Source organism: Martes martes (genome assembly GCF_963455335.1).
Source record: "Martes martes genome assembly, chromosome: 3".
Classification (NCBI taxonomy): domain Eukaryota; kingdom Metazoa; phylum Chordata; class Mammalia; order Carnivora; family Mustelidae; genus Martes; species Martes martes.
The window spans coordinates 54,211,039-54,230,370 of NC_137890.1; the positions used below are offsets into that span (position 1 = coordinate 54,211,039).

Genomic DNA, 19,332 nt, shown 5'->3' on the forward strand with positions numbered 1-19,332 from the left:
TCAAAGGCCTAAATATTGTCTCCAGAGGACATTCTTCTTTGCTTTCTTTATAGTGCTTTAAAATTTTGAAAACAATTCTTAGCCCTTTGTCCTTACAAAAACAAGCCACAGCCTGGATCGGTCCCAAGGCTGGCGTTTGCTGACCCCGGCTTTATGCTGCAGCCTTCACTCATGCCACAACGTACTTGTTTTTGTGTGTGCGAGGAAGGGTCTGCCCTTGGTAAGGGGAGTTGAGGGGAAGCTGGTTAGATCAGAGAGGGTACCTGGAACCACTGCTCCCTCAAATATCCAGACCCTGTCGCTCAGTCTGCTCCACTCTGGCAGATGTCTTCACTCATGGCTTTCTCTCAGGGACCCCGTCACTTCCCTCGACCCAGTCTCTTCTGGGGACTCCTAAGCCATGGGAGAGATCAGTACATGTGTGAACTCCAAAAGGGTTCAGTTCTTACACTCAGGCTCCTGAGATCTATGTAAATCAAGCATGTAGCCTCCACATCCCTAAACATTCTATGACAGTTAGAAGCCACCATCTGCTCACGGTACATGGGACCTTGCACTGGAGTTACCCAGGAGACAACCAGCCTGGTAAAAATGCATCTCTGAGCCACCCAGGACACTGTATGCACTTATTAGCTGCCATGCTCATTATCAAAAGAGGAAGAGGAGAAGGGAAAGGGGAAGAGAGCAAGAGAGAGAGAGATGAGGAGGAATGGAAAGAGAAACCTCTGTAGAATATTTTATCTGGACATCTTACTGAACACAAAATTATCTTTACCTGGCACTTACATCCGATTCATCACACACAGTCACATAATTCAAAAGCAAGGTCCCCGCCATTCACTGTTTGTAAAGGGGAGGGAGTAGATTTGGTTTTCCTTTCAATGTTTTCCCCCCTTAACAGAAAACATCACTTTGTTTCTCCTTGATTTTCCCATATGTACTGTAAGTCCGGGCATCGAAAAGCTTATAGGGTACCCAACTACAAATGATGTAAACGACGCCCTTGCAACTCCCTGGTGGGTTAGAAGATGGTGTCCCTTCTGCTCTGGGTCTCAGATGATTTGGCTGGCGGGCGGTGCCTTTGTTGGGGAGGACTCAGGGGTGGAGTTCACCTCATCACCTGGCAGATCCAGCTGTGGCCCAGGACACACAGTTTGGTGAGCAAACCCAAGACAGATTCTCATCTCGGCTCGTCTCCTTTACCAGGCTGCCCAATGCCACACAGAGTGTCTGACCTGGGTCTTGAGTCCACGTCCACAGGCCGGATGAACTGAGTCCATTTTGTGCAGCTCTTCGTATGAAGCTGACACAGAGGTTACCAATGGTATTTATGGTGGTGGTGGTCATCGTCCCAGTACAACTTGTCAGCTGGAGAGTCTTTGCTCATTATCACTTAATTAGGGCTGATACTGAGGTAGAGGAAGGTAACTCCGGTCGAGTGGTCCGCAGTGTTGGCAAGGTGCAGGAAGAGGGGGACTAACGGTCCACGAAGATGTGCTGCTCAGATAGGACACAGAAGTGGACTGCTGAGGTTGAGAATGGGTGTCTGCCCCCCGCAAGGGACGCTGAACCACCACGAGGTGTAAACTGAAAGATGTTCTTCGGTAGTGGGAAGGAAGGTTCATGAAGCCTTGTCAGAGCCGGACAGAAGAGGTAAGTAAGCAGCCGAGAAGCCACAGGGCCAGTGAGGAGGATTCACTTGTCCCACTGGAAAAAGGACAGAACGTGGCTGTGGCCGTGGCCTAGAGATGTGCGAGGAAGAGACAAACCATCACCTCCTGGGAGCTGCCTGGCAGAACCCCGCGACAGATTGGAAGGAGAGAGGAAAAGGTCATGGCCGAGTCAAGGATGACTGGAGCTCCCCGCCTGAGGAAAGGATGGATGGTTGTGTTTATGTTGCCAAGACAACAAGCCTAAATGGCAGCCAGAGAGGCGACAGTCTCTCTCTGGGATTCTCCCCTTTTTGGTTATGAAGTCCAGAACCGCTCTTCCACTTAAAAGTACAAAATGCCACTCTGTTACATGAGGGGAGCTCATCAGCTGAGATGACTCACCCCCAATCATACCAGAATGCTGCAGGTTGCAATCCTGCTTCAGAAACACATGTTTTTCAGCATTGTTAATGGAAATCAACATCTGCAACACCTCATCCAAGCCCATTCATAGGAAAGATAAATACATAAAAACAGTGTAACCTTTAGTATGATGCATAATTTCTTTAAACACGGAGAGCTTGGTAGCGGCGATCTACCTTTCCAGGAGAGAATGCACTACATATTTTTCTCTGGAAACTAAAGATACTACATATAAATTTGAAAACATATATTTCTTCAAAGTATTAATTTTTAAAGCGGCCAAAATTGCTAACAACCAGGGAAAGTACCGATTTATAAATTATGTTCTCGGCATAGAGTATACATTGTGAATTTGCATGCATATTAAATGCAAATAACCAGAAGAGCATAACATTAAGGCTTTAAATTTATATGTGCAAAAGACAGTAAATTCTAACATTAAAATTCTTTCTAGAAAATATTAACTCCCCAAACCCCACGTGATTGTCACACAGCCAGCAAGCAGTCTCGCTTCAGGGCTTAAGAAATCCATAACCTCTTACCCCCAGGCTCACCACCCCCCTCACCAGGCAGAGCGGACAGGATCATTTGGCATCGTGTAGGACAGAACAGAAGGACTCTGACATCGCCCAGCTTTTCAAACAAGACTTTTTTTTTTTTTTTTTAAGGATTTTATTTATTTATTTGACACTGAGAGAGAGCGCGCGCGCACAAGAGAGAGGCAGGGGAGAGGCAGGCAAAGGGAGAGCGAGAAGCAGCCTTCACACTGAGCAGGGAGCCAGATGTGGGGCTCGATCCCAGGACCCTGGGCTCATGACCTGAGCTGAAGGCAGTCACTTAACCGACTGAGTCACCCAGGCGCCCCTCAAACAAAATGTTTAAAATAATTCAGCATAACAGAGGTATGATGAAACCGCCACCATAGAATCACTCAGAGAATCTTTTTCCAGTGTAAAGATTTCAAATTGAAGAAGTGGGGCAAAATACGGCTGACTCTGTTCTTTCGCTATGGCAAAAAAAAGAAATTTGTGACGGCAAAATTTTAGACATCAGCCTGGTAGGCTACAGTGCTCAGGTATATGTTCCAACATCAGTACAGATGTTGCTCTAAAGGTATTTTGTAGGTGTGATTAATATTATTCATCAACTGACCTCAGATAAAGAAGATTCCCCTGCATAATCAGAGTGGGCCTCATCCAATCAGTTGAAGGCCTTAGGAGCAAAAACTAAGTTTCCGCAAGGAATTCTACCTGAAGACAATAAACATCGAAATTCTGACTGTGTTTCCAGAATGTCAACTTGTCCTATAGATTCCAGACTCAAGGCTCTATCAATACCTGCCTGTCCGGCTGTCCTAGGAGTTTCAGACTTGCCAGCTGCCACATTACATGAGTCGATTCCTTAAAATAAATGTCTTCATACATACTGTACATACACACACACGTATATGTGCCTATCTGTTAATTCACTTTCTTGGAAAAGCCTGACACAAGATTCAGAAGCACTTCCAGTTTAGAGAACTAACAAAACGTAGTGTTCTAATCCATCCCAGCGGGCAGGTGAGTGCTGGTTGATCTTATTTACAATGGAGAAGCTAATGCTTTCTCCTTCCAACTTTTTTAGTTGAGATATAATTGATATCAGTTTTGGGTGAACACCATAATCCTTCAATATATGAATACACTGTGAAATGATCACCACAGTAAGTCCAGTTAACATCGCTACGCATAATCTCTCTTGCGAAGAGAACTTTAAAGATCTCCTTTCTTAGCAATTTCCAAACACATGATACAGTCTTGTTAACACTGGTCACCACACTATACGTGCCGTCCCCAGGACGTCTTCATTTTACCACCGGAAATGTGTACCTTTTGACCTCCTTCACCGTCTGGCTAAATCGCTCCACCATCATGGAGTGCAGAATTTTCTTGACAATTTCCTGACACCCACCTAAAGAATTCTCACAGCGTGGTCTTGGAAGGATAAGGGAGAACTGTATTTGTAAAGGAGTAGCGGCTCATGGACATCTCTCTGGCAGCTGAACTTCTGCTTGGCCAAGCTGCTTTGGGTGTTTGCCTTGCTGTGTTTTTGTTGTGAGGTCTCTCCAGATGCTCAGTTTCGGGGGATGGAACCGCCCCTTCATGTATGACCTAAAAGCCCGATTCATACTGTCGGCTCTAATGAAGCAGATATCTATTTCAAGTTTAGATCAAACAATTTCAGGGTTTGCTGCCACCCTGGCCACTCCTTCTCTGGCTTCTTTTCTCCCTTGGGCTTCTCACAAAACGTTCACGATGTTTGCGTCCAAGCCTCTGCTCTTCCCTCTCTTCTCTGTGACGTGGAATGCTTATCCACACATCCAGACCCAATTACTACAAATGCACACCAAAGATCTGCGGGCCTGTGTTCTCTTCCCTAACTGCTAACTCTCAGCACACTCCTTTATTTACTGCTGCCCGGAGGGTCTCCTGGGAGCTGGTGGAATGAGGGGAAGGGTCTGAGTGCCTCCAAATGAGAACTGATCAACTTAACAAACTCCTATCTTTCGCAATCTGTTTCATTTCCACTGTTCCGTGACTTGCAGGCTCGGAAGAGAACTGACACATTCCAGAAAGCATTTGGACATTTCTTCTGGATGCCTTGTTTTGTTTTGTTTTGTTTTGTTTTGTTTTGTTTTGTTTGACTTGCAGGGACTGGAGGAGTTCTCCAAGGCAGCAGCCCTAGGCTTGACTGAAAGTTACCTGTAACTTCTCTTTCTCTTCTATCTTCTCTGTGGATCTTGTCACCAAGTGCAAGCCCCTCTCCTTTTTCCTTCCCCAGGGGCAGTCCTCCTCATCATGCACCAGGCTTCTTCCTCTTCTGAGTTATTTTGTAACCCACAGCAAGAACCAACCTCCCCCAAATGGCATTTTGATCATGTCACTTGTTGCCAAGTGTGCCAAATGTTGCTTTTGAAATTAAATTTCAACCCCAGATTTACAAATCTACCAGCTGATTCTCTTCCTTCCCTGACTCTCCTCCTTCCCAGCTGTGCCCCACTCCCTTGCCGTAGACCTGTCTGTGGAGCCTCTGCTCTCCAGACACTGGTGCCAACACTTCTGTCCCACTATCCTTCCCCATGATATGTTCTTGCTCTCCTTTGAATCTCCACTTAGAATAGCTTCCTTTGCTCATTTTTCACCAGGCAAATTCAAGAGCTGATGGGTTTCCTTGATCCCATATCCCAAAAAACTAACTCACCATGGTTTTCCACTGTTTGGTTCAGATCATAAGGCCTGGACTCACACCCGGCTCACATCCAGGAATCCTAGGGCAATAAGCTGGTAACCGCCTGATTAATAACTATCTTGACCTCATCCAAAAGAAGCCTTGCTTTTACCATTCTCATAATGAAGTCTTAAATAAGAAACCTCACCCAAATTTCACCTTTCCTCTTGACAAATTCTCTGACATACATAAACCTACCTATACAAGTATTACTAGGCAAGCATATCAGAATACATTTCCTATTGTGATTTATGCACATGTTACATACAGGTATGGATTATTTTTGGAAAATTGTTTTTTAAATATTTAATAACCATGACATAGGTAAAATAATACTCTGTTCCTTATGGAACAGTGAGAAGTCATTCTAGCACTTTTTGCAAGTATTTGCAATTGTAATCAGTAATGTGGGCAGAAAGAATGCCAATGTTTTTCAATCATCACTGGTAAAAATGTAAATTTTTAAAAATTAAGACTCCAAAGTTCACCTGAATTAATCTACGGCTAATGCAAGCCGGGACTATTTCCTAGGATTCTGAGTGGCTTAAACATCATCAAGACATGTCACAAGCTCCTTCCAAATTATTCAGTGCACCATGCATTATTCTAAACCTCTCAGAAGATGAAACAGGGAGAGGCAATGAGAGTGTCTGGAGAACAAAAGGAAAAATGAAGCACAGGGACCTCAGGCTAAAAGTATAAAACCCTTGAGAGGGTTTTAAGGACATATTAGATGTCTGAAAAATGAGCATAAATCAGCAGGCCCATTAGCTGAGCAGCGAATTAAAGCACCATTGTTTCCAATTTCAGCCTTGACTATGGAGGGCACCAAATGGACCGCGCGCTCTGTCCCCTCTGCATTAGGAGAGAGAGAGTTCTCCACTATGTATTCTCAAGTGCGTTTCTTCTTTCCCAGCTAATTTGGTGAAAAGAGTGACTATCCATTTCCTAACTCTTCTCCTAAAACATTATTGCTAACTTCCCCAGAACAGCAGGAAAACAATAAACTAAAGATTCAAAACACAAGCTCTATTCCCCATTAATTTCAACTTCTCTTCCCACTTTATGAAAAAATGAAGTTTGCTATCCTCAAAGGTACTGTCTTTTCCCTTATCTTAATTTTTGAGACAAAATGGTGAAATACAGCATATACATAATCCACAAGCTGTGTCGCCCCTAAAATGTATCCCATTTCACAACTGCATACATTTCACTGTTTCGTCTCCTGAAAACAGAGTGGAAAGCACTTCTTCCCAATGCCTTGATAAGACAAAAGGTCTAGAAGATCTGGAACACATGAGAGATGTTTTCTTAAAAAAAAATAGTTTGTATTAAGGGAAAAATGAAACAAGATGGGATCGGAAGGGAGACAAACCAAAAGAGACTCTTAATCTCACAAAACAAACTGAGGGTTGCTGGGGGGTGGGGGGGTAGGGATAGGGTGGCTGGTGATGGACGTTGGGGAGGATATGCGCTATGGTTGAGTGCTGTGAAATGTGTAAGCCTAACTATTCACAGACCTGTACCCCCAGGGCAAATAATACATTATATCTTAATAAAAATAATTTAAAAAATAGTTTGTATTTATACCCACTGATTCATACCACAGCTTCAACCATTACATCATCCTGGGTCCAGAGTTTAAGTGCTTTCAGATTTCTAGATAATTATTCTGGACTTGGCCGCCACAGCTGAAAATCAGCGCTCCCCAACCAGTAGCAGGTCCTGACACACTGCTGTGCTGTGAATAGGTTCCAAGTTGGCCAATGCCCCTTGGCCCCTCGGAAGCAGGTGGGGGGCGGGCAAGGCTGGGGCACCTGGCACCTCTGGACAGGTGACAATAGGCCGTCAGTTTTGCCAGAGACCGAAAATGTAGTACTCCCTGCCCGGCTGAGAGGCATTAAACATGTCCATAGACCCCCACTTCAACAGCACCCCTGCCCTTTGTGGAGAAGTGACCCATGAAGCTGGTAAATGAGCTTGGGGAGGGGGATCCGGTGGACAAAGCTACAGAGGACAGCTCCCCAAATTCTCTCCATAAGGTTTCCTGATACCTCTTTCCATCTGGGGCTCATGTACTCTTTCATTGACAACCAAGCTACCTACGGGGTATCTGCTCCAACACTGAACAAACATTTTGCAATCAAGGCCTCATTATTTTTCATTATTTTATAGGAAAAAATTCAATGGGGGCTATCAGAGTATAGCATTTAAATAGTAAGACAAAGGATTAAAGCTATTGATTTTTTTAAATTTTAACCTTTGTAAAACTTGGGATAGTGTTGTGAAATGGCTTGAATTTTTTTTTTAAATCACTGCTTGCGTAGTATCCAACAATGACTAACAAGAATTTAGAGAATCACTAAAATCTTAATAAAGAAACGTGTTTAGCTACTTGAGGCATGTATGCAATATTTAAAAAGTAATGTTTGTAAAAGCAAAATCAGGTTTCTCATTAGAAAATCTGAAAAGAAGGGCACCTGAATGGTTCAGTGTGTTGAGTGTATGTCTTCGGCTCAGGTCATGATCTCAGGGTCCTGGGATTGAGCCCTGCATCGGGCTCTCTGCTCAGTGGGGAGCCTGCTTCTCCCTTTCCCTCTGCTCCCCCTGCTTGTGCGTGCTCTCTCTCTCTGTGTCAAATAAATAAATAAAATCTTAAAAAAAAAATCTGTTAAGATTCTATCCAGAAGTTTCATATCTATACAATATTCTCCAGATGGATGTCCTAAACTTGCTGCATTATTAAGTATTAATTTCTATGTGTGCTATAATGAAGCAAAACTGATAACTGATTTAAATAACATGCTTATAGTACCACTTCTAGGTGTCTCCATTTCAGGTACTGCCTATTGATTTCCCAGTGAGAAAGAGGAGGGTTAGCATTCTTTCACACACATAAACATGCCCCATGTCCCCATCCTCTCAAAATTCTACCACAATCTTGGTTAACTTAAACATCAATTTGAGATCATTATAGCCATGGGGGTACCATTAGTATTTGAATCATGTGATACTCTATGATTATATTTCCGTTTCTTATTTTTTGTCTTTCCTGAAGTTAATCACTGTTACATTTAATTTGGGTTCGTTTCCTATATACTTTTCGTGAGGTTATACCCAAAGCTTCCCCAGACTTGTAACTCTCAACTCCACACAAACACAGCAAGAGCTTTATCAGCTTTTCCACCTTGAGGAAGTCTCTCCCAAACCCCTCTCCCCACCCCAGCTTCCATCAGAGGATCACTAGTCCCGCTCCTCTCCTGGCTCTTGTGTCGGTCCTGTCTCTGGGATCCTGGGCCTTCCAATTGGCTCACCCTGTCATTTACTGGAGCACATCATCATTTTGTAAATTTCATGAACACGTATTGGCAAAATCTCTTAACTAGAAATTCCTACCTTTGGTTGTAGGAAATTGTGTTAAATTATCTCTTTGATAATTTTCTGTCCTCTGTTTTCTATACTCATTTTCTCAATCTGGTGTTAACTATTTTTGGACACTAGACCTCATGAACCACTCCTACACATTTTCTATGTTTTTATATTATTTTCTATTCTTTTTCTTTTCACTCCACATTCTAGGAAGTTTGTTTCAATTTGTCTCCTCTTATAGATTCTATTCCTCTTTCATGGTTTTAATACACACTTTATCCCTCCAAAGATACAGATGATTTCTTTTTTAAGATTTCTTCTTCCTGCAAAGGTTCAGTTTCCTCCAAGCTGCTTTTTTAAATGTTTGCCTGTTTTAGTTTTTATCTCTCATGATACTTTTCTTAAATGTCTGATGATCCTTGGCCATGTGCTGATATTTAGAAGTGAGGAACTAGAAAGTCAACAGTAAAGTTGCAGGGGTGTGTTTTTGGTTTGGGGTTTATTGTAGGATTGCTCTAGTCAGGTCCCTTCTTTGGGGGAACCCTAGCTGTCAGTATCCTTGAGTTTTATTTTTAGGTCCTAACCCCAGGGAAGTATCCTGGAGTCTCCTTCAGGTAGGGTATCATCCTGGCTGCCCTTAGGCTATGGAGCACAGAGAAAGTGGCTGTGATTCTCAAGATTTGGTAAGTCAATACAATCTCCCTGATTTCAAGACTATATAATACCACTTTAAATCTCTCCTGATATCTGCAAATCCAGAAACCTGTTTTATCATTTCTATAAGAAAAAATAATCTCCATTCCTCTACTGGGAGGGGAAGAGGGGAAGTTACCTGCTTGTATACAGTTGGGAAGCAGATCTGAACTTTCAATCAAATACTCCTATTGTTACCCCTATTTTCACTTTCATTTCCAAGGGGTTCTTGTTGCTGAGAATTCCTGAGCGTTTGCAGGTTTCGCTGGGGTAAACTGGGCTCCTCCTTCCTTTCTCCTCTGCCAAATTAAAATTCTGCTTTCTGAGGCCTGCTCCATAAGCCACTACTCATCCAACTGTATATCCCAGATTCTCAAACACTACCGCTGTTGCCTTCTTTCTTTGTTCTTATAGGTATGTGCCTTAAAAAAAAAAAAAATCCCTTAAAAGTCATTTTAATGGAGTTTCAGGAAGGGCCAGGAACTAAATAAAACATGTACTCATCTTTAATCTGAAAACTGTCAATCACTCTTCATCCTTTCACATTGAAATGGGCATTATTTAATTTTTCTTCACCATTAAGACAGTGACGTCCAATGTTCAGGAGGAACAGAAAGTAGGAAAGTTAGAAATTGGGGTTTTGGTGGAACTGAATTTGATGACTGCACGCTCTTATAACTGAATGTATGTCACTGTCTTAACAATGTGTTTGGCACTGTGGGAAATAAAAGTATGTCCCTATTTCAGAACAGCCTGGAAAAATTCTCAAAAAGGTTAACTATTTAAAGAGGTCCTTGAATTGATAATTAACCAAAATGAGAGTATTCAGAGGAAAAAACCATCAGCCAAAGGAGTGGAATAGTCAGAGGCAAGCCCAATGAAGGCAGCTTTGAAAAATAAACGTCTAGAAACATTTCTTTTGTGGAGTTTGCATAATGTATATTAGATACAAAGTGATCAACTGATTGAAGAATGAGGTTTACTTTATGCAGAGGAAGGCTGCTGGCATACAGAAAAAAAGAAGCTGTTCTGCTTACAATACAGCTGCTTTAAAATCTTTATTCTGTATTTTTCACCATAGTGGGTAATAAAGATGTGAAATATTTTTTTTTAAATACCAGTTTAGTGCCCTGCAACCTTATGAAAAGAGATACAGTAAAACATTATATTTTTTCAGTGATGTGCTGGTTTTAAAGTTACAGTCTTCTACAGGTTGAAAACACCATCACCATCATCATCATTGTTACTGAAATAACTGCAGGTAAAACAACTTTGTTTCTGTGCACCTGCAACTCTCTAGTCCCTAACGCCAATTATCCCACCGAAATAATTGTCTTTATAACATGGGTTCTGATAATGTACAAGTTTAGGAATATAACCACTGCCTGAGACAGAGCTGGCTTTTAATTGGATGCATACAGCTATGAGAGGAAGGACTCCAAGGAGAATATTGCACATGTTCAAAAACGAAGACAAATCTGTCCTCCCCATCAGAACTGGATAGGAGGCGGTGGGAAGGGAAGTGTGGCTGAGAGGTACAGATGTCTGAAAGCAGAAGCTTCCCAAAGCCATAGAGTGGGGAATGAACTCAGAAGTACAATGAATGCAGCGGTGCCTGGGTGGCTCAGTTGGTTAAGCATCTGACTCCTGGCTTCAGCTCAGGTCATGACCTCAGGGTCTTGAGATCAAGCCCCATGTCGGGCTCCACATTCAACAGGGAATCTTATTGAGATTCTCTCTCTTCCTCTCTTCCTGTCCCTCCCCGCATTCATGCATGCGTTCTCTCTCTCTAAAAAGTAAATAAATAAATAAATAAATAAATCTTAAGAAAAAAAAAGAGAGAAAGAAAGGAGTACAATGAGCCTGTAACTTTGTAGACAAAGAGAAGGCACAGAACAAGGAGTACGGTCATCAAAATGAGGTTCCAAAAAATGTAATCTCCCAGTACACTATGGAGCAAAAAGTCTAGCCACAGAAAACAGCTCAGACCCTAAGTCACTGCAAGGATCCCAGGCCACGTGAAGCTGGCCTGGATGGCTTGGCAGTAGAAATGTGAGAGACTCACTTCCTAGATCAATGGCATTGAGGGATCCACATTTACAGTCATGTGGATAGAGCCAAGCAAAAGGAACAGACTGGATTAATACTGATGAAGGGACTTACCCCATGGCATCCTTTGGTTTTTAATTCAAGAAACATTTACTGAGTATCCACTATGTGTGAGGCATATATAGTCTTTTCTCATCATTTGTCTCATTACCTTATAAGCCAAATGTAAAAAAAAAAAAAAAACCAGTTAATTGATTTCACAGACTGATTGATGTTCTTCTGTAAGAACAACAGATTGATTTTTTCATAGACAGCAATACTAATTCCTCCATTACGTCCTCCTCCTCCTGTGCACACGGTCCAATCGACTTCAGAGCCAACTCAATACAAAGAGCAGAAGAAAGGCATTAAGAGAACAAGGTCCATTAGGCCCAATATTGCCTCAATTACTTTAATTCCATTATTCCTGTTCATATTACTTCTTTAATCAATATCTCCTTTCAGTTATTCATGTTTACCCTTTTCAAAATCGCAAGTAATAGGATTATGGTCTTTTGAGCTCAGTAGCAACAGACTTTCATAAATATATTTCTGAATTTGTGATTGTCTCCAGATCTGCAACTGAGGAGTCTTAAATTGAATCAGGTCTTCCAGAGGCCTTCTCATATAAAGATGCAGAGCTTCTTAATGCAATATAGGTGCTTTTACCTGTTAGGCCATCTGTCACTCCCTGTCAAGACCACTCACATAAGATTTAATGGCGTTCAAAGTTTCTTCTTCCTGTGTCTAAGCTCCAGGGTCATGTAACTAGTTTTCAGAATGGATCTCTTTTCCGTACATATTCCTGCTTTTCATTGCACGTAACCCTTCTACCTTCCACTGACAATTACTCTGCCCTGCAATAGTTTCATCTGGACATGACATGAGCCACGACCTCTCCTGCATGACAATTAATCAATCCCTCAGTTCCACCTCTGTAAGAGCTTTAGAAATTAAAGGAACTCTGTTCCTCTCCATTCTTCTAGCAAACATCAATGCAGTGCCTACTAGATGCAAGAAGTTGCTCTTCAGGCTTGGACAGGATCTGTAACGGGCTGGTGGACCTTCCCCATAACAAGCACCAGTCCTCCCAAAGTGCTGTCAAGAATGTGGGATTTATTATTTTTTTTAAAGATCTTATTTATTTATTTATTTGACAGAGAGAGATCACAAGTAGGCAGAGAGGCAGGCAGAGGAGAGGGGAAACAGGCTTCCCGCTGAGCAGAGAGCCCAATGCAGGACTTGATCCCAGGACTCTGAGATCATGACCCAAGCTGAAGGCAGAGGCTTAACCCAGTGAGCCACCCTGGTGCCCAAGAACATAGGATTTAAAGAAGCATGTGAAATTGTGATGTGATCCCTCAGAAGTTCTCCCGGAGTTCAGAGGGTATAAAATCACATATGAGCAGAGAAAAGCTTCATAAAGGATATGAATTCTAGTGAGATCTTGGAGGATGGGAGGATTTTGAAAAGGGAAGCTAGGAAGAGAAAGGGACAAACTGTGTGTGAAAAGAAATGCAGCAGATTTAGCAGCGGGTCAATGATTTTCAGACCAAATGCAAGAGAGAAATGGCTGAGATCCTCAAGGGACAGGTGAGGAAGGCCTGACTTCCCCGGGAAGCAATGAGACCAGCAAGGCGCAAGGCAGGACATAGCTCTTCCTCCCATAGCCTCATCACCACATGCACGATGAATCCAAGGCAGCTACAACTTATAGACACAAGGCAGGAAGGCAGACAAGGCAAGATGCAAGGGGATCTCCTCTCCAAGATGTGATTCCTGCCCACCCTACCTGGCCGCACATGCTCTTTCCCACTTCCTGTTCCACAAACACCCAAACGTCAAGCACACTCTCTGCTCTGCATAGCTCTGTGCTAAGCTGCCTTCCCTCTGTCTCCTTTGGAACGTTCTCTCTCCACCACACTAGTCCATCTGGCAGTGCTCGACTCCTTCCAATCTCCGCTCAAATACTAACTTCTCTATAAGGCATTTCCTGACTGCCCCAAGCCAAACCACTTGCTCCGTTCCCTTGTGTAAGGGAAAGCTACTGTGCAGCTCCATCAGAGCAACTGTTTCTAAAGGATCATCTCCCAACTGAACTATAACACCCTTGATATTACCCCCAGAACAATTATTGGCACATGTGGGAAGGACAATACATGAGTGAATGAATGAATGAATGAATGAAGTGAATAGTCATATGAACAAAAGAAAAAGAAGACTAGAAAAGGATGGCCATAGATGAAAAGGAAAAAGAAAGTAAAACTATGAAAGAATACAGAAACCTGGAGAACTTAGTAATAACTAAATGTAGGGTAATTGGGGGTGCCTGGGTGGCTCAGTGTGTTAAAGCCTCTGACTCCGGCTCAGGTCATGATCCTAGGTTCCTAGGAACGAGCCCCACATCGGGCTCTCTGCTCAGCGGGGAGCCTGCTTCCCCCTCTCTCTGCCTGCCTCTCTGCCTACTTGTGATCTCTGTCTGTCAAATAAATAAATAAATAAATAATCTTTAAAAAAATAAATAATGTAGGGTAAGCAAAACAAGGAGAATGCCAAGCTTCTGAGTTCTCTGCCAGAAGCCCAATGCTCTTCTTCATTGCTTTTCACATTATCAGCTTAGAAACACTGAGCATAAACACGTGGATTTAAAAGAAACAAAGAAGGAACTACCAGGAGACAGAGGCAGGGAAGAACCCAGACAGAACAAACACTAAGATTCCTATTTTAACTTACTCGGGTGTAAACATTTTCTGAGAAAAGTTTGATAGATTCTTCATTCAAAGTACAGTTTCTTTAATTAGAAGAGTTTCCATGTAACATAAATACACTCTAATTTCAGAAGCATAAAAAACTACCATGTTAATTATTAACTAACTAAAGGGACACAGAAAATCATTTCCCCTTTGTAAAAATCAGAGTTTAACAATGAATATATTATTATCAATTCCACAGAACTCTTACATCTGAATTTTCAGAAATCTAAGGTTAGTGAAATTAGAGAATACAAAACAGAAGGGGGGGAAAAGACTAAGCAACAGTAAATTAGTTTTTAATTTTCAGGGCACCTGAGGTTTTATTTCTCATGTATTTTCTCTTTAATAGTAGGGAAGTTCTGGTACACATAAAATAACCTAACTATTAAAAGAGGATTTATTAGAATGTTATAATTGTACTAACATACCTTAGAGTACACAGCAAGGTATTTAAGGACAGTCTAATGACCAAAATGTTATTTCTCACAGAACTCTACGTGTAATTGTCAAAGGGTTATTCCATCATCATTCAGACTTGATCACTGTGTGACAATATAAATTGGTTCTTTTAATTTCTTTTCTTCTTTCTTTCTTTCTCTTTCTTTCTTTCTTTCTTTCTTTCTTTCTTTTTTATGTAGGCTCCACACCCAGCAGGGCCTGAACTCCTGACCCTGAGATCAAGACCCGAGCTGAGATCAAGAGTCAGATGCCCAGCCAACTGAGCTACCCGGGCACCCTGGTTCTTTTAATTTCAATGAAACCCCATAGACACTCTCACAAACCAAACAAGGAGATTCCCATGGTAAGTCACAGAGGTCCTCTAACTGAGGGTAGCAGGCTGTTGAACAAAATGAAGTAGGAAAGCAAGCAACGGAGGCGCCAGGATGGAGTTTACATCCGTACACAGCATCTGGTAGAACCATGCCTGCGTGCATCACGCACTCCATAAATATCTGTCGTTTGATTCACCAGTTTTCTTTGGACTAATGTCGGTGTGAAAAATGGTAAAATGAATTTTTACTTTCATTTTCATTTTCTACTGCCTGCCATCATCTTATAAATCCATGCTGTCTAGGCCAATGCTATCACTTGGCCATGGCGCAGGCTGCAGCCCCAACCCCAGGAACATGAAAGCCTCCATGGGAGTGAGGAGATGGTAAATAAATTATTCCATCCTGCCTGCTGTGCAGGTTTCTGGAAGGCCAGGGCCTGAGGCCCTCAGTCCCTCGTAGACCTTGGCCTGCCAACCTGTAGTAGCTAACACCAATGCACAGGATCCTAAAGACGCTTACTTCACCCCCTCCTTCCCTGGGAGGAAATCCCTCCAGGCCTTTGACTTCTCTCAGCAGGAGATTTCCTTTTGATATAAAAAGGTAATGCTTTCCTGGAAATAAGGTAGACATGGCTGGAAAACTCTACCCTTACAGGAAACAGGGGCTTTCTAGATAGACATTTCTAAAGAATGGGTTCATAGCAGCAATGTCCACAGTTGCCAAACTGCGGAAAGAGCCAAGATGCCCCTTCAACAGACAAATGGATGAAGAAGATATGGTCCATATAGACAATGGAATATTACTCAGCCATCAGAAAGGACGAACACCCATCTTTTGCCTCAACATGAATGGGACTGGAGATTATGCTGAATGAAATAAGTCAAACAGAAAGAGTCAATTATCATATGGTTTCACTTACTTGTGGAACATAAGGAATAACAAGGAGGACATTAGGAGAAGGAAAGGAAAAGTAAATTGAGGGAAACTGGAGAGGGAGGCAAACCATGAGAGACTGCGGACTCTGAGAAAAAAACTAAAGGTTTTAGAGTGGGGGAGGGAGGAGGGATGGGTGAGCCTGGTGGTGGGTATTAAGGAGGGCATGTATTGCATGGAGCACTGGGTGTGGTGCATAAACAATGAATCTTGGAACGCTGAAAAAATAAAATAAAATAAAAATTAAAAAAAGAATGGGTGATTAAGGGCTACCCGGAGACCAGGATCCTCATATTTGATCAACACTCAAATCTAAACACTTGAAAGAGAACTTTTAATAATTTTGAGCTAAAGAAGAACAGAGCGGGGAGATGACACAAGAACAGATCTGTCTCAGGATAGCCTTCATGGATTAGTGCTAGGGAGCAGAACACTACATTTAATAAGTGCAAGGCAATGCAGCAGGGAAGGAAGAACAGCCCGACTAAGTATGATTTAAGTGGTATTGAATTAGCTGGAAAGATATCTTGATGTACTGATAGGGGCAGCATGTAAATTGGCAGTTCAGCCTGAAATGAGAAGGCACGACTTGCTCTCACAGAGGGCTCTATTTTATAGAAACTGTATTTGCTATTACTTTTTTTTTTTAAGATTTTATTTATTTATTTGACAGACAGAGTTCCCAAGTAGGCAGAGAGGCAGGCAGAGAGAGAGGAGGAAGTAGGCTCCCTGCTGAGCAGACAGCCCGATGTGGGGCTCGATCCCAGCACCCTGGGATCATGACCTGAGCCGAAGGCAGAGGCTTTAACCCACTGAGCCACCCAGGCGCCCCTGCTATTACTTTTAAAGGAAAAATCTTAGCACATTCATGACGTTTTTTAACTTGGACTATCCTGAAAGTAAGCGTTCACCGAAGCCAAGGATCAGCAGAAGACCTGTCCACCTCTGATGGCCACATTTATTTTTTCAACTTAACTTTTACCAGGGCCATTATGGTCTCTGTTATTCATTCATTCAACCAATATTAAGCAAAAGGCACTGTACTCGTTTCTTTAAGGGATACAAAACGAATTAAGTGTCCTTCCCTAGGATGGTGTGATGGGTTTTGAAATGTGTACTCCAAAGGGATGTTGAAGGCCTAATCTCTCATATATGAAAATGTGACCTGATTTAGAAGTAGGGTCTTTTTAGATGGTCAAGTTACGATGAAGTCATTAAAGTGGTCCCCAATCCAATGTGAAAGTTACCCTTATTATAAAAAGGAGAAATTTGAACAGAGAGATAGACACACATAAAAGGAAGACAATGTCAACACCCAGGGAGAAGGATGGCCTTGCGCATGCCAGAAACACCAAAGGTCACCAGAAGCTAGGAGAGAGGCATGCAAAAGTGTCTCCCTCACAGCTCTCAGAAGAAACCAACCTCACTGACACCTGGATTTTACACGTCTGGCCTCCCGAACCACCCAATGATAAGTGTAAGCCACCTGGTTTGGGCTACTTTGGTATAGCCGTCAGAAAAAACTAATATAAATTGGGTCACAAAAGAAGCGAGGCCAATGACAAAACCGCCAGGAAACAGAACTCTCGGAGGGGGTCTTTCCACAGATGCTCTGACTCGGTGGAAGCGGGCAGGTTCGGTCACTCAACCGCAGGTCACCCCCTTCTACAGCAGTTCCATAAAGGCCATCAAAGAAAAAGATGGTTTATATCCTATATGAAGGCTGACCCAATGGGAACTGTTTAATCCTCTAAAAAGATGATTAGAAAGAAACAGAAGCAATAAAGGTTAATGGAAAATTAATCTTGGTGACCTAGTTGAGCAAATCAAAGTTGTGGGACATGCATTTATTTAAAAGGAAAATGCAAAGAATATTTAGAACGGCAACTCCAGATAAGGGGACAGAGATAAGACTTTAATTAGAAGAGTTTCAATACTCACATATTTACAGAAATGTTGAAAAGATAAATGCCTTCTGATAGGGTAATAGAGATGAACAATAGTGGTAATACTACGTTAACTGTGCAGAAAACGGAAAGAGAGTTCCGGTGACTAGTTCTATTTCCCCACTGGCTGTGTACAGAGGCCCTATTGTAGGGACTTTGCAGGTGCTCCTCAAAGGCACGCTAGTTCCCCGAGCTCACCGAAGACTGGTCCTCTGCACCCCAGGTGTAAGGGAGTGAAACACACAGGGGAGAATGATGTCAATGGTATAATTAAGCTGAATCACCTCTCCCGCAGTGACAAACAACATGCCATTAGTCCTACTTGTCGCTCCCTGGACACACCATCCCTTTACCTGAGCATGGTGAGCTCTCTCTCTTCCACGTCTTATAGAGATGATATCCTGCTGGCTTCCGAGGACCTGTAAAATAAAGGCCATCTTAGAAGAAACTCCAAACACCGAATTCAGAGAGCTGTTTGAACCTATGCAGGCAGACGCAAGATTTCACTTGCAAAGTTTGAGCTGAACGCTGCCCTTTCTTATTTCTAGCCATTCCAACTGACTGCCCTTGGAGAACGTCTCTGCGTGGTGCTAACCCGGTAACAATCAATAAATGCGAAGGTCTTATCATAAACCCATCCCATGAGCCGTCAACCTTCCGAAGAGTGTTTCTGCTTTGGAGGTAGTCCTTGTTGCCAAAGTAGCTCCGTCAGGGCCAAGGCTAGAGCCAGGGCCTCCCACATCTAAGAAAACCTAAATAAATAAAGCTGTATGTTAATTAAAGGCAGTACAACCTAGAGTATCACTCTGAAGTTGTTCTGGGGGCTGACTGGTATAGGATTAGCATGTTTGAGTGTGGGAAAGACTTCTTCCAAATTTCTAAGATAAAGTAACAGAAACATAGAAGTTTCCTCTCAGAAAGTCTGCTGTGGTGCAAACTATAAAAATGCATCTAGACATTTTCATAAAATAAATCCCAGCTTTATTTTCTAGAAAGTACTTTAAAGTCCTCTTACTCCAGCTGGATCCATAGACCAGCAACATCAGCATCACCAGGGAGCCTGAGAACCTACCTGAGACCTACTGAAATGGAATCTGCATTTTACCGAGACCTTCAGGGGGTTCCCATGCATATTCAGGTCTGAGAAGCATGGTTCTGAAGTGCATTATGCATCTGGCCTGTGATTACTAGAATCAGAAGAATGAAGTCACCTGAGACTTCTACGACTGTCCTCTGGCATCCAGGAGTTAATGAAATCAAAATCCCTTTACTACAGTTGCATGAATCTGGGAACCTACTAAATTCCCCAGAAGCCACTTCCTGCTGCCTACATCAGCTTTTCCTTTCCAGAACATGTTATGCCAATTATCAACTGATACTAAAAGCATAGCATTATTCTAGAAGGATTCTGTTTTACAGTCAAAAGACTAGCATC

General features: G+C 42.5%; 1 protein-coding gene across 1 annotated transcript in view; it reads right to left on the bottom strand.

Annotated features, from left to right (window-relative positions):
* Window positions 1–19,332, bottom strand: part of ENOX1 (ecto-NOX disulfide-thiol exchanger 1) — a 560,820-nt gene that overhangs the window by 422,225 nt on the left and 119,263 nt on the right. Inside the window, exon 2 of the mRNA XM_080798203.1 lies at window positions 18,251–18,316. The gene's annotated coding sequence lies outside the window, so the exon portion shown is untranslated. The remainder of the gene's footprint in view (window positions 1–18,250; window positions 18,317–19,332) is intronic.